This window comes from Erpetoichthys calabaricus, chromosome 16, assembly GCF_900747795.2.
Source record: "Erpetoichthys calabaricus chromosome 16, fErpCal1.3, whole genome shotgun sequence".
NCBI classification, from domain to species: domain Eukaryota; kingdom Metazoa; phylum Chordata; class Cladistia; order Polypteriformes; family Polypteridae; genus Erpetoichthys; species Erpetoichthys calabaricus.
In genome coordinates, this window is record NC_041409.2 from 66,834,857 (window position 1) to 66,850,909 (window position 16,053).

The following is a 16,053-nucleotide window of genomic DNA, read 5'->3' on the forward strand; positions in this document are numbered from 1 at the left end:
ACATGAGCATTGAAGTCTCCCAGCAGAACGAGGGAGTCCCCAGATGGTATGCCCTCTAGCACCCCCTCCAGGGACTCCAAAAAGGGTGGGTACTCCGAACTGCTGTTCGGTGCATACGCACAAACAACAGTTAGGACCCGTCCCCCCACCCGAAGGTGAAGGGAGGCTACCCTCTCGTCTACTGGGGTAAACCCCAATGTACAGGCTCCAAGTTAGGGGGCAATAAGTATACCCACACCTGCTCGGCGCCTCTCACCGGGGGCAACTCCAGAGTGGTACAGAGTCCAGCCCCTCTCAAGGAGATTGGTTCCAGAGTCCAAGCTGTGCGTCGAGGTGAGTCCGACTATATCTAGCCGGAACCTCTCAACCTCGCGCACTAGCTCAGGCTCCTTCCCCTTCAGAGAGGTGACATTCCACATCCCAAGAGCCAGCTTCTGTAGCCGAGGATCGGACCGCCAAGGTCCCCGCCTTCGGCCACCACCCAACTCACACTGCACCCGACCTCCTTGGCCCCTCCCATAGGTGGTGAGCCCATGGGAAGGGGGACCCACGTTGCCTCTTCGGGCTGTGCCCGGCCGAGCCCCATGGGTGCAGGCCCGGCCACCAGGCACTCGCCATCGAGCCCCACCTCCAGGCCTGGCTCCAGAGGGGGGCCCTGGTGACCCGCGTCCGGGCAAGGGAAAACGCCGTCCAAAATTGTTTTTCTTCATAGGAGGTTTGTTTAACCGCTCTTTGTCTCATCCCTCACCTAGGACCAGTTTGCCTTGGGTGGCCCTACCAGGGGCATAAAGCCCCGGACAACAGAGCTCCTAGGATCATTGGGACATGCAAACCCCTCCACCACGATAAGGTGGCAGTTAAAGGAGGGGTTTAAAACTTTAACTCTGTGTAAATGTTCAGAGATCAGGGTGAAAAGTAAGAAAGATCCACCCCTCCATCCATTTAGACCCACTTAACCCAATTCAGCATTATGATGGCTTGGACCTTACCTAGCAGCATTAGATGAAAAGGAGAAAAACAGTGCTGGACGTGTGATGGGGCATCACAGGGCATACTTACATACACATTCACTCATACTAGGCCAATTACACATCGAAAGTCAGGTCAGCCTTCATGTTTTGGGGGTTTGGGAGAAAAACCCACACAGACACAGGGAGAACATGCAACCAGCACAGAGCAGAGCCAAAACACACAGGTGGACATCTGTGAGCTACCAAATATCTCACACCACCTGTCTCTGTACATTTGAGGCTCACAGTTCTAAACCCACAGAACAGATGACTAACAAGGTCAACAGGATGGCTCATTTGTAGTGAGACCTGTCATGGTCCCTGCTCATGGTTTCAAGAATTCTCTTCAAAAGAAATGATTATTCTTCACATTATTTTACAAGTTATAAAAATAAAAGTAACATGTGCTCCACATCATATACTGTACTATTCTGGGTGTGTTTGTAAAGGTGACATATCACACACCAGTCAGAGGCTTTTTGTAATGGTGACATTCACTGCAAGTCATGGTTAGCATACTTGTCAGCATCTGTGACTCCAGAGATCCTTCAGCACACGTCCACACCACTTTTGGAAAAACTCCCATGTAGTCCTGAGCACAAAGCAAATTAATGTAAGGTCATGCTCATTTTCATTTTACTTATTGTGATAACCTCAAAGACAGCATGCCATGTCCATGCCACTTTCTAATAAGAATGTTTTAATTTGCAGGCGTCTTTAAAGTTGGCATACAAGTAAAGGCATACCCACTATTTAATGAAAGTAAAGCCAGCTCCATTTTATCTCCAAATTTTCTGAATTTCAATCCTTTTTTTCATGCTGATCAGTGTCTGGGTTTCTAAACAGGACTGTCTCTACATCCAGGTCAGTAGCCAGAGTACCCAAGTCCAGCCAAGATCATAAACAGGCTGTAACAGGTGTCTGGTCACACTTACAGGTAATCTAACTTAGACACCATTTAAATATCCGACTACGCCACCCAGTTTTATTAAGAGACTGGGAACTACTGAAATTTACCAATAATAGCACACAGGTTCCTTTAAATTGGGCGGTGAGTAAACACACAATGAAAGACACAACAGTAATTTCAGAAAAAAGCAACAGTAAGTTCTATTACAAAAGACAATAAAAAAAATACATTAAAAAGATAAATGAACCTAACAAAATCTAACAGGCAAACACACAGTCCACCCTCTAAAAGTCCGTTAAAAGCAAGAAGTGGAGGATACAACCTTTAGTGATGCAGAGTCCAGGTTGCGCACTGTGTTACCCCAACACTTAATTGTTCAACTGTCCATGGATGCACGCTGTTCCCCGGACACTCGTTTCCCAACAGAAGTTGTGTCAAATTGTTGAATCCCTGTCAGTGTCTCTTCGTTGTTCCTTTTTCTTCCACTCTGGGCTTCTTGTGTTGCTGTGACCTAGGCACGCCTCATTTCTCGTCTGTCAGCTTTGCTTGGTCCTTTCATGCAGCTTCCCTCTCTCGCTGGACCCACAACTGATGTCTCCTTATGGAGCTGTCTCTTCCTCCCTGGAAGTGTTGCCGTTCTTGTGCCTCACGTCGCGCCAACCACGTACCCTTGTCTGCCTGCGAGCCCCTGTGCTCTGTCCGAGTGCCTTGGCAGCGTTTTCTGTTGACTGTTCCCCCTGCCTTCTGCTGCCCAGGAGTTTAAATCTCCTTCAGTCCCTGGCTGTTGTCAGTCCTGGACAATCATTTTAATCAATGGAACATCTAAATTTCCCGAGTTTAACAAATAATGAAAACACAATTTAACAAAATGTATTGTTACCAACCATTAATGAGTACAGATCTGCTGATTAGAAACCAATATTGTCAAACATGTTAATTTCAGGTAAATACAGACATCCTCCAAGGAAGCAGCAGTTCTTTTATCACAACTTGGCATTGTTTGTATACTCAACCAGCCAGACTTCAAAGCGGTGACTCCTTTACAAGACAGCAAATACCTACACTACAACCCTGACACAATCAGTAACTGGATTATCCAGGAAATCGAAAAACAATGTCCCCTTCTGACAAGGCCATGCCTGTTTTAAATTTCCTTGAATGAATATGTCATATATCAAGCTATAATTTACATTTAGAGAAACAGTCAGTTGGGTTTGGGTGGTGTAAAACGTAACACTCAAGAGATTCTTGCTTAAACCCTGGCCTGGGCACTAAATGTGTGGAGTTTGCACGTTCTATTTGTGTCATAATGGGCTTTTCTCTGGGAACTATTGAATTATTGTGAGTGTGTACATGAATGTCCCCTGCTATGAACTTCTGCCCTTATCCAGGTGGGTCTCCATCTTATGCCCACTATTTAGCCTGCAACCCTAAACTGAATAAGCGAATTAGACAACAAAATAATTTCAGTTTATGCATCTCAAACTATGTTTGGGACATCTCAAAGAGATCATCTCATCTAAAATCGTTCACTAGGACTTCCTGTCTGTTTTAACTCTAAGTTATGTGTTTCAGGTACCCAAAGTGTAAGTAATCTATAAGATAACATAAAGCAGCGTTCATTATAATATTTAGGCACCTCAACTGCATTTCTTGTCTGCAAGTTCCATTCAAGAGACAAAGCATTACTACAAGAAGGGAAGTCGAGATATTTTGCATCTTTAATATCCACAGTTTATTTCAGGATTACTTAAAATTAAGTTTAGCATTCCAGGAAATGTTCATTTGACTTGTCATGTAAAATAAATTGACATTTGAGATGTCTAAAATATAGGCAGCGTAATACCTCAAGAGTTAGTGCTGTTCCTTCTCACCTCCAGACACCTGAATTCAGTGATGTCTGCAGGCTTTCATGTTGTTCTCCCACATCTGCCCCAGTATTAGTGAGTGCGTATGTTAGCTGGGATAGGCTCTGGCCATCTGCTAGTATGGTGTACATCATCATCATCATTTTAACAGCCATTTTCAGGATTTACTCAGGTTAGTCAGTTGTCCCTCAAATTTGTTTTCTCCACTCTCACACCAAAGTATGCTCCACAGACTCATTCTTTTCACACCACAATCTCCAACTCTGTCTTCTTTAGCCTTCCTCTGGCCCACATTCTCTACACCTCCATCTTGGCGCACCTCTTCACTCAGTCATCCGCCGTCATTCTCTCCACTTGCCCAAGCCCTCTTAGTGTGTTTATCCTAAGCTCTTCACGTAACACCTCCACACAAGACTTTTCTCTTAACTCAGTATTTGCTTTCCTCTCACTGTGTTACACTTGACACATCTACATGATTATTTCCATTTCTGTTTTTTCTATCTTTGCTTTATGTTCCCTTTTTATCTGCTCCATCTCACCCTTGCAGAGCACTCTATCCCTCACACAGTTTTCATACATTTTTCTCTTCAATGTCAGAGAAATATTTAGATGTCAGAACAGCGGACACTTCCTAGAACTTCTTCATCACCTCTTATCCTTGCTATCACTGCTGTACCTGTACCTCCATCTGCACATCCTCTAAGTAGCAAGACGTCCTTACTTTCTGTAAAACAACTCTATTGCTGATGTCTAAATTTACTTTCACTACATCACCATTATGTGCCCTCTTACACACTTTTGACAAACGATGGTCATACTTGCTGCCAACAGACTACCCTTCACCCAACATCTTTTATGCACCCATTTCTGAAACCCTGCACATTGGATTGAGTTTCACCCAACAGCGCTACCACAAATGCCACACAACTGTGTACCAAATTCTTCTGTGTCTCTTGTCCATTTGCCTTAAACTATTATCATGGCCTTTCTTGCATTTACCTTGAGACCATCCACTTCCAAACTAGCTTTCCATTTCTTTACCTTCTAGACTACTTCAATTCCTGATTACTTTTTGCCATCAAAACGAGATCATCAGCATAAAAGAGATCCCATAGCAATCCTTCACCACCACCACTGTCTCTATCTTGAGAAACCACAAACTCATAAAGGATCCCCGGTGCAGCCCCATCTTTACCTCAGAACTTCCACTATCCCATCTGCTGTCCTGACCGCCACATGTGCCTCTTCATACTTGGACATCACTGCAGACACTAACCATTCATCCACACTTTCCATCTCACTGCCCCTCATGGAACCTGGTCAGATGCTTTCTCCAGATCTACAAATCCAGAATGCAGCTTCTTTCCCTTCTCATGATGCTTTTCCTGCATTCTGTCCACAAAGAGCGTGCTTATGGTTTCTTTCCCAGACATGAAACCAAACTGCATGTACATTGGTTTTTCAACAAACGGTAGCACATTTTTTTAAATATTTCACATTGTCTTAACATGAATCCATTCTCTATTAGAGAGGTGAATGTGTGTGTTATTACAAGTGAAATGAGGCAAAAAACAAAATAAAACCTCAAAAATATTGGTTCATGTCAGCATGCCACACAAAAAGCAAACAACTAAAATGGAGTATATGAGTAGGATGTCTAATAACTGATACTCTTTAATTGCCTAAGAGCTTCATTATGAAATCAGCAGCAATTAGAAGAAGAAATCTTTGTTTTTAATTTTGACAGGAATTATTTTGCTTGCCTCGTCTCAGCCCAGGGTAATTGAGATGTATAAATAATCCCTTCAAAGACGGACAATACATCAAGATGTGTCTAATCCCTGGTTAATGGCAGCTATCAAGACTTCCCGCACAAAATTCTCACCTCCAGTGACATTAATTAACATAATACCAGCCAACCATTATGTAGACCTTGTTGGCCTAACAGAGGGGTTTCGGAGATGCTCTAGTGATTAAGGCTACTTGTACAAAATGGAGCTTCACTGAGCCTAATGAGTTGGCGATACTTGTGAGAAAATGTCAGATCACTTTCATGAGGAGGCTGTCGCATTCCTTTGATGCATCTGTATTATAATATTAAAGGGTGGGTTGTGGTGGGGGAAGGAGTATAAATAAATGTAAAATATGTAAATACATCTCTTTGAACAATTCAGGAGTTATTTGGATTAACTGTCAAAATAGAGCGGTATTAGGCATCTGACATTCAGGTTCTGGGCCATTATCTTCAAATTCAGCTTACAGATTATTATGATGTACCGAAGCCTTAAAACTGGTTTGATTTTTCTCCATACTTTGATTTTTAGGATATGTGTGGAGCCCAGTTGAAGAGCAAAAGAACATCATGGAATCTTCATCTTAATTTGAGTTAATTCCGATGGTCACCGTGTGCATTTTACTGCCAGCTTCTGCACCCACAAGGTTGTTTCCAGGCTCAAACCAAGAACCTTCAGCTCCTTGTTCCCTCATTTCCAACTCAAGCATGTTCTGCTCTGCATGTCTTCAAGACTTGGATTCACTGCAGCTTCAGCCCCCACATTTAATTCTTGCCTCTTCCTTGATCCACATCCTTCAAATTCAACGTCTTCTGTCCTCAAATGCCTGGCTCTTCCTTTTTTTAAAGTCTATCAACTTTATCTAATTTTTCATCTCCTGAGTATTTGGTACTTTACATGGCTCTAACATGTCTCTAGTATTTTTGTGATTCTCCAAGTTACCTTTAGGCTCTGCCTATCGATGATGTCCAGTTAATTTGCTGAATCTCTGACTTTCTTCATTCTCCATGCTCATGCCCTAGTACTTGAAGAATTAATGTTTCTGTTTATTGATTTATGTAACACAGGCAATGATTTAATTATTACAGACTTTAAGTATTAATCCATGACATTGCCCTAGATTGTATGGTGCATGTACTGTATGGAGACCATCCAAAGTCCAGTGCTGCTAAGAAAGTCCCCTTCATCCACAACCCTAAAATTGGATTAAATTGGCCCAGATAGTGAACAGATTGAGCCCAAGATGGTATAATAAGACTTTCTCAACTTTCATTCCCCAAACCCACTGTACTTTAATATCCATTGCTACACATTTCTAAGAGCTACAAGACCCAGAAACAGTAATATACCTGTACATGAGAATGTCAAAGAACTCAGGATGCTGCTGTGTGTCTTATATATTCACAGCACTTAGTAATATTTTGAATACAGCAAAGCGAAGGATGCCTTGAAATCAAAAGGCATAAGGGATATAAATATTAGACTGGGAGTGTATATGATGGAAGTAATAGAAATAATAAATACAAATAAGAATATTAACAAAATATATATAGAAATACATGGAAAATTATACTTCAAAAGCAATAGCAAAACAGAAAATACATTTAAGCTAGGGAAGAAACCCTGTCTGTAACATAATACATTCCAGACTGGTTGAACATAAATCATGTCAGAGGGTTCTTTGCTAAGTTCTCTGAGATACCATTACAGAAAACCCAGAGATTGAAACACCTCACTACTTACCTGGAAAATGTTCTCCAAGGCCTTCATCATTAAGTTTGTAAAGTCTCAGGACAAAGAATAGGAGAAGGCAGAGATTCTTTGTGAGAATAATCCAATGTATAGTTTTCTAGTCCTTTCTAAAGCAGTGAGCCACACACAGCGGTCTTAGGCACCAGCACAGTAAGATCTGACCAGTTCAGGAGAAAGCGGTGCTCTGGGCTTTTATAAACACATAGAGTGTGACACATCTGAAGAGGTGGGCAAGTCTTAAAACATACTCCTGCCAGATGGATTTAGAACTGAATACGAAGGAGGGGACCAAGGATTAGAAAATGCTTATTTAAAGAAAAAAGAAAAAGTGTCTGACATAAGCAGACAACAATCCATTTAGAACTGCAGTGAAGGAAGAATAAGAAAATTCAAAATGAAACAAAATTATAGCTGATTTTGAACATTACTGTTAGGCATTACATTGAGTAAGGTGATTGTGCTCAGGGTTCTAATTTTGTTTTGTTCTGCTTTGTTTTTCTCTTTCTCTTTTTCATTTTCAGCTTACTTAATCCAATCTCATTAACTTGTGTGTTCTCCTGTTTGTGCCTTGTAAGTTTTCTTTTTATTTTCTTTTTAATTTAAATTCATTATTAATTTAAAATGTACAGTATATGCTTTTGTTTACCTTCATTATACTCAACCCTCATTGAAAATTGATCAAATCTTAATATGACTGCTATGTACAGTATATAGGTATAGTTACAGCTAACATCCTAACAAATAGTAGAAATGTTTTTGTGTATTAACACCTTAGTAATAACAGTAAAAGTGCTCATGTCATTTACTAAGTTTTGGAGGTAATTAGCACTATTGAAAATCTAATCTACTTTTATAATTTGGTTATGTCTGGAATGGAAAAAAATGCATTATTGATATTACAGTAATTACTGTCTGGGGGATTTGTATTCCTCTGTTGTGTCCTCTTCAGTAGCATTTCAGAGGATGGGAACATTGAAGTGTTTGTTTGGCATCAATTGTGGCGGCCTGCTGAACAGACTGAGGGGCACAGAGAGGAAAGGGAGGGATCAAGTGTCATGCATTTTGTTTAATAATCAGAACTGCATCTTTTGTTACATAACATTTATTCTGAAATACAAAAAGCTCCACAACACAGATAAATAATGAAGATTTGTAAGTGGAAACATTAAAGATCTCAGTCACAAACTCAAAATAAGAAGTGCTTTCTACACTGAAGATAAAAACAGCCTTTAAACATTAAAGGGTGAAAAGTGATTGGGATGGCCAAGTATTTCACTCCAGCTATGACAAGATAACTAAAGGATGTGTTGCATGGCCAGGGCCCTCCATGCTGGAAGTACCAGGGGAGGGAGCCTATCCAGAGCATTACCTCCCCTGGAGCGCTAGCTGGCAGCCTCCCTGGGATGCAGTGGTGCCTTGGACTCCTGCAGGGGTCCATGGGAGCTGAAGTTTAGTGCAGCCCTGTTGGGTTCTGTGGGCACCGCCAGGGGGTGCTGCACGTGCTGCTGAGCCCTTGGAGACAGCTCTTCTGTCTCACCCGGTAGTGCTGCCGTAGGTATGTCAATGAGCACCTGGAGCACCTCTGGGTGCCTTATAAAAGGAGCCAGCAGCCACTACTGAGGAAGCCAAAGTCGGGAGGAGGAGGACAAAGCTTGCTAAGAGGAGTAGAGGCGGACAGGAAGACAAGGAAAGAAAGAAAGTAGGAACTGAGCATTGTGTTCCATTTGGTCTTGTGCTGTGGAAAGCGAAGGAAGTGCCCCCTTCATGTAAATAAACTGTGTGCTGTGTGGCAAACTTGTGTCCAGCCTATCTGTGTCGGGGTTGGGGGGCTGTATGTGCCCTAGGCTTCACAAGGAGTTTGAAAATTGATTCATAAAGCAACCCTATTTCTAGCTACTGAGGTACTTTCTGATTCTGTGGGACGCCAGATTATAGTGGATAGGGGAATACATTAAACTAAAATATTTCTTGTATACCCACACAAATTGTGATCACAAGCAATGAACTGTAAACGTTCTCTTCTTAAATAACTAATATTAATAGCTAGATGGGGAACTTATTTCAGTTCCTTTGCTCCTTTTAAAAGTTAATATCGATACTGATTTTATACTAGTATTGGCCATTTTGTATTAGATTTTTCAAGTGTTAATTATACTACTCTATTGTACTTACTTTCAAAAATGTAATCCTGAAGAAAATTGAACCACAATTAGTCACAGATACACATCAATCGATGTCATTTTTCTCATCACTTGTATATGAAAGCTCTTGAGCCACAACAAACCAATTTGTGCTCAGTTTTTAACTCTAATGTAAAGTGCTGTTAAAAAGCATGTGTTTAATGTAAACTACTAATGCATGGAATTGCATTCAGTTATTATTATTACCACGCTTACTTTAACTTCACCTGCTTGTTGTCTGGTACAAATCTTGTAATCGATATTTAACCCACTTCCTATTGTCCAAATGACTTGAAATTTTGCACACTTACTCACTTCCAATGATAACACAAGAATCAATAATCAGTTTCACTAATTGATCAATTAATCCATGTTAATTAAGAAATGAAATTTCCATATGAAAAATAGTTCAAAGATTTCACCAATAGATGGCGCTAGTAATGGATAGAAATATTAAAGGAAGTGTTAAAATATTGATTACAAAATTATACTAAAACATATCCAAGAATAAAAAGTTGAAAATAATATATATAAAAAATACTTTTTAAAAACCACACTTATATTAAGTTAAAAAGTGTATTAAAAAGTAAACAATAAGTTTCTCATACATCACTCGTAAAATAAAAGTGTGGGCTCTTTTCATCAGTCAACATTCAAAAAACACTTCTTAAAATCTTAGCAAAAGTGCCCACGCTTTTATTTTACGAGTGATGTATGAGAGACTTATTGTTTACTTTTTAGTACACTTTTTAACTTAATATAAGTGTGGTTTTTAAAAAGTATTTTATATATATATATAGGGTGGTCCAGATCTAATTATGCAATTTTCATTACGCTATAACTTATTACGTTTATTACATAGAGAATTCACAGCACCTGCCCTGCATATAGAGATTTCACTTAAAATTCTTTTTGTTGCTGATAGATGGCAGCACCTGACCTGCATTCCAAAATGGCGGGGAGACGGTCATCAGTCGAACGACCACCCTGTATTATTACTATTACTTTTAAATATGACTCACAGTTACAAAACTATTTAATAAACAAAAATGTAATAACTGACTCTTGGATAAAGTAAATAAAAAATGTGAAATGCTACTTTCATATCAGTTAACACACGTGAATGTTACGCCATACGTACATTGTCTAACTTGTTCATTTCTGGGTAGCCATTTCAGATTTTATGGCCTCTGTGTTATCCACAAAGATTTACCACTCAGATTTCTACTCTTAGATCTTTCCTCAGTAGCTCTTAACCTAAACCAGAAAAGGCTAATTTCACTTGGCACAATAGCAGCTAAACTCGCACTAATGTCCTGGTGGAGAGCATCGATACACCATCCTTTACCCACTGGAAAGCCACCTTTTTAATTTGACTTATCTTGAACTATTAGCGGCAGGAATTAGGCAGTCATCACAAGATAACATTAACATCTGCCAAGAACTAACACAACGATTATGCACCCAGATAACTAGAAACACTGTATATCCACTAACCCTTAAAAATGGGGGGTTTCTCTCTCTTTTTCCTCAAACAGACCCCAGAAGACATGTATGACCATTTTTGTTCTTCCCTAGGGCAGGGTAGGATTGCATTTTTGTGAAAGCACTGCATATTGTGCTGAATCAGGACGCGTAGTATCAGGTTTGTTGTATCTGTTTGCTTGGTAACAGACCTGTTTATGACTTCATAATAGACATTTGATTCTGCGTTAATCAGTGTCAAATTAGATTCACTGTAATTGAATGTCGTATAATAACATGTGCAAACTTCTAAGGGGTGAATACTTTTTACTGGCACTGTATGTGATGCTGTTTATCCCCCAGCAGACCACCAGTTTGCAGGAGAGGACTCTCAGAACTCTTTCTTGTAAGTCTGATAATGGAGAAGAAAGAGTGTCACTCTCTTTAAAAACACAAGCATTGTTATCAATTTTTGACTTCATGTGAGGGGAAAATTTTGGACCTATGTTTTGTATGTTAAATTCTTTCTTATACTGCATTGTTCATTAATCAGACAACATGGCAGAAATCCTTTCAGTAAAAATAAAGTTATTCTAATTCTAATTCTAATATGTCAAGCTTAGTGTGAATTAAACACTGGACTAGCATAACTAAAATGGAAATAAAAAGCTTTTTCATTAAAAAAAAATGGAGGGCTCATTTAAAAAGAATAAAAAACATTAGCATTAAAACTAAGGGTAAAAAAAATAATTAATCAGAAAGTTGAAGAGCTATCTTTCCTCAGCAGAGAGCCACAAGGGAGCCAAACTCCCGACTCCAGCAATGAACCACCTATCTATAGGAGGAGAACGACGCTCTCTGCCATGCTTTCTCATTTTGCACTCCTATCATCTTTAAAAAGATGTCAGCGCAGCCTCCTCAATTGCAAAGTGTGATTATCAACTCTCGGACACAAAAAAAGGAAGCAGATTTCAATGGAGACCCTTTAGAATAGAGTAAGTGTTCGGCGATAAAGAAAAGGTTGTGAAATAGATCTGTCTATTTGTATGGTAATAATAATTACTAAAGGCTTGGCCTCTTTAATCCATACGGAGACCACATTTACTGATAGTTTTACATGACTCCTTGGGTGACCTTGGTTAACTTTAGTCGATATTAAACGTGGCATTAAAGAAATGAATATTTCAGTACTCAATCTTTTTTTCTTTTTTATATTTCAGAGAATGAATGATTCCTCTTTCAGATGAGGGAAAGTTGCAAATGGCAACAACCAAAAAAACCACTAATAAATATCGGCCTCAGGAAATTATTAGTCATGGCTAAGCATAATGAAAAGTTGAACTGTTTGGACCAGAGGGGTGACTCGGTGCCAGCATAGAGGAGGTAAGCTTTAAAAGGCAGCAATTTGTTTTTCCATTATACAGTATGGTGTCTTGCTTCATGAGCACAAGCCCAGAGCACTGCACATTATGAGACATTTTAAAGAATCTTACAAGGAAACCTCTAGCTGGTTTAGCGTCTTGCTCTGAGTCCCCTTGAGCACCATGAGTGAGATTTGAAAGCGAAGTCCCAAGCTTTCAAGCCCACCTTTAGACTAACTGGGCCACACTGACAATTCAAATAAAAGCATTTGAGCATTCTAAGTGAATCAGCTTGCTGCCCGGTGCTTTCAGAAGGTGAAAGGTTTTGTGGCACCATGAGAATTTTATTTTCTCACAGGCATCTAAATAATTATGATAAACTGCAAGAAAAGGATGTGATCGCTAAATGGGGATCTATCATGAGATCCCATGAGGGCTGTAAACTCAATGGCGGCGGCACATAACTTCTCAAGGTGTTTGACATATATCTTGGGGGTGATGCTGAAAGAAACAGATGGCCTCCAGGCAATAACTTAAGAAGGGAAAATCTCGACTAAAAGATTACTGCAAGGAGCAAAAGGAAAGACAAAGCCAGCCAGTCAAAGTCTATATACTGTATATTGTAAGGAGCTGGAAATGTGACTACTCAGGAGGGGCAGGACCCTGTCCAAAATCTGTGAGTGGACATCTGACAGAACATGAGGTAATCCAGGAACTCCTAAATCCCTACTGGCAAATCCAAATTTAACAAAGATATAAAGCAAATGCAGTGACAAAGCACAACTCTAAAAAGCAAGCTGTGGAGAAGAGAGACTCTTTGGGGAGCTCATTATCAGAGAACTTCACCTGCAATGTTACAGGATGTTATATAGAATTTTTCTGAAACACACTACTTAATCTTTTGTGGTTAAGCATTTCTTAAGCTGTGAAGTGGTCAGATATTTAAAAAAACACCAATTCAACACTCCAGCCACCTAAAGTTCTTTTTCTAAGAATCCATGGCTTCACACTTGGCAGAAAAAAACCAGCTAGTTGCTAATTTCAGAACTTTCAAAGTTAGTGAGATTTATTTATGTACATTCTTAAGCAGTGTCTTATAAAGCACCCAACATGCACGCTCAAGTCAAAGTAGAGCTAACTTTTATGTAAAAGTTAATTTGCCCCTGAGAAAACAACTCCAGTAGAGGTTTTAAAGTATCTGATATTAAGTGTACTTAAATTTCAAAAGTGAAGTAATGGTAGCATCTCTGTCTTTTTCATACACAGTGTGAGATACCAGGGGGCATTCCAGCTCCCCAAACACCCAACACAAACAGGCATAGACACGTGGTAAAAAGCACAAAGACTCTTTTATTGTGGGAAACGCTTTCAATCAAGCATTTCCCACCACCACAGCCACAAGTATATTCAATAGCCACAATAAAGCAGCTCTTTTTCTTCCTTTCTGTCTCTCAATCACTGCCTCCTCCCCTCCTCCTCACAAGCATTGCCCACCTTCCTCCCGAATCCGACACGTCCATGTGGGGCAGGCATCTCCTTGTGTCTAATCCCTGGAGTTCTTCCAGTGACATGACACTGTAGCTCCGAAGCACTTCCAGGTGTGGTTGGAGCCCTATGGAGAAGGGACTCCCAAATCTTGCACCTCTCCCTGGCAGCCCTCATGGGACCCAACAAGCCTGTCCCCCAGGACTTCAATACCCGGTGTGCCTTGTGGGCACTCATGCGGGGATCCAAGCTGGGCTCACTGACATCTAGCATCCTGGGGGAGACAAAGCCCTGTGTAAGCTGTCTCCCCCTGTCCTTCCACCTCAAGGGTGTCCCTTACAATGGTCAAAAAAGTTCTAACAAACCTAAAACAATTCAGGCTATCTTCTTTTTGCAAGTGAGTCATCTTACAATCACTGAATGATGAAGTATGAGACAAGAAACAGCAACATAAAGTAGGGACATTCAATGTGAGCTGACATCTTGTACTTGATGTCTTGAAAACATTTTTAAGCATTCCCTGACCTATAAAAAGGCCCCTATTTTTGGTCAGTTAACACCATACTATGCGAAAACAGACAGAATTTGTTTAATAACATTATGCATCAAACAAACTCTAATAAGGCAATGCACTTCATTAAATAATATGTAATAAAGTGCTTCACCCAGGAAGGCCTTTCAGTTTTTTTTTCTTTTTAGGACTTTTCCGACTAATTCATGATCTTTGGAGCTGGAATTTCAGGATAATGTGAGGAGACATGTGAGCAACACACATGATAAGCTGAGTGAACTACAGCACGTGAAAGCACACGCAAAACTCACTGTGGTCTGCGAATCAGCTCCATCCCCATTCAGTAGTCTGCAGCGTCTGAACAGAGAAGCATCAGCGGTGGACGTTCAGCCCCGCCCCAGACATCCAACTCCACCCATTCTGCAGGTTTCAGTGAGATGCAGTGAGGTGATGCCTGTGAGGGAATCCTGTGTTTTAGATAAATGACCGTGTTAAACATTGTGTGTATTTGAGATACTTATAATTTTCTGGTGTAATATTATAGTAACAAATGTGTGTCCAGCAAAATATATGAAAGTAAAAATTCACTTGAAAATGTAATAACAATAAAAGTGGAAGACAAAAACTCCAGCGCAGAAGAAATATTCTTAAAACTTCATTGCTATACAGTACTCTTCATACAGATATTTACTTTTTATTCTTTCCTCTATTTTTGTAAATCTGTTTTCTGTTTCACAACTCACGGACAGCCTGAACCTAAGTATTCGGAGTGATACTGTTGTATTGTATTTCCAGTCATACAGTTCACTAATCTACCTTTTGTAGCACACACTCAAGGGGAGTTGGGGCCTAACCTCAGGTGAGAGGCAGAAAACCAGTTTGTCATTCAGAATAATTATAATTACTTAATTATCAACTCCCTGTGTTGCTGGAGATATTCTGTAGCTGGTGATGGTTATCTTTCTCTGCAGAGCCTCCCTACCAGTAAGCCACTATGCCAGGACACCCCATGAAGCCCTGTGGCCTCTAGGCCAGATTGTTTCATGGCGTCTCTTACACCATACTCTTAATTAAATGGCTTGGCACTGAGAGCCTTTGTAATCTGCAGCAGACCTGAAACAGTCCCGTGTTTGTGTCTCCTTTTGACATTTGTAAGTCTTGCTAATCTGCCATGAGACCTTCCTAAACTGGCACCTTTGCATTTGCAGAGATAACTGAGCTTCAATCTCCACTGTGGGTTCCTGCTCCGGGTATAATTCCATTAATTCTTGTATACCACTCTGCACTGTGCACTGGCACAGAGTGCTTCAATGGCCCCAGTCAGGTAGTCTTCCTATGTCACAGACCTTGTGCCCTTGGCAGCCATTCTGCAGCAGGATGAACTGTTAAAGATTGTTTACATTTGTAACCATTAAGATCTTTTATATATGTATTTTGGTGTATTTAGTGTATTAGTGTTTTTTATTATGCAGATTGTATTTTTTGGATTTATTAATGATTTCACTTTTTTTTTTTAAATAAAATTTTATTAACATCCATTTTTTGTTATTGTTTGCACGATGTGGTAGGCTGCATCATGTGATTGAGATTGTTGCATCTTTGATATCACGGGAGGTTACAGTATAAATATGATGCTGTTTCCTGTTTAGTTTATCCCTCAAAATAAAAATCGTTATTAGCAACAGTCAGCTTCTATACCAGTTTTGACTTTGCCTTTCC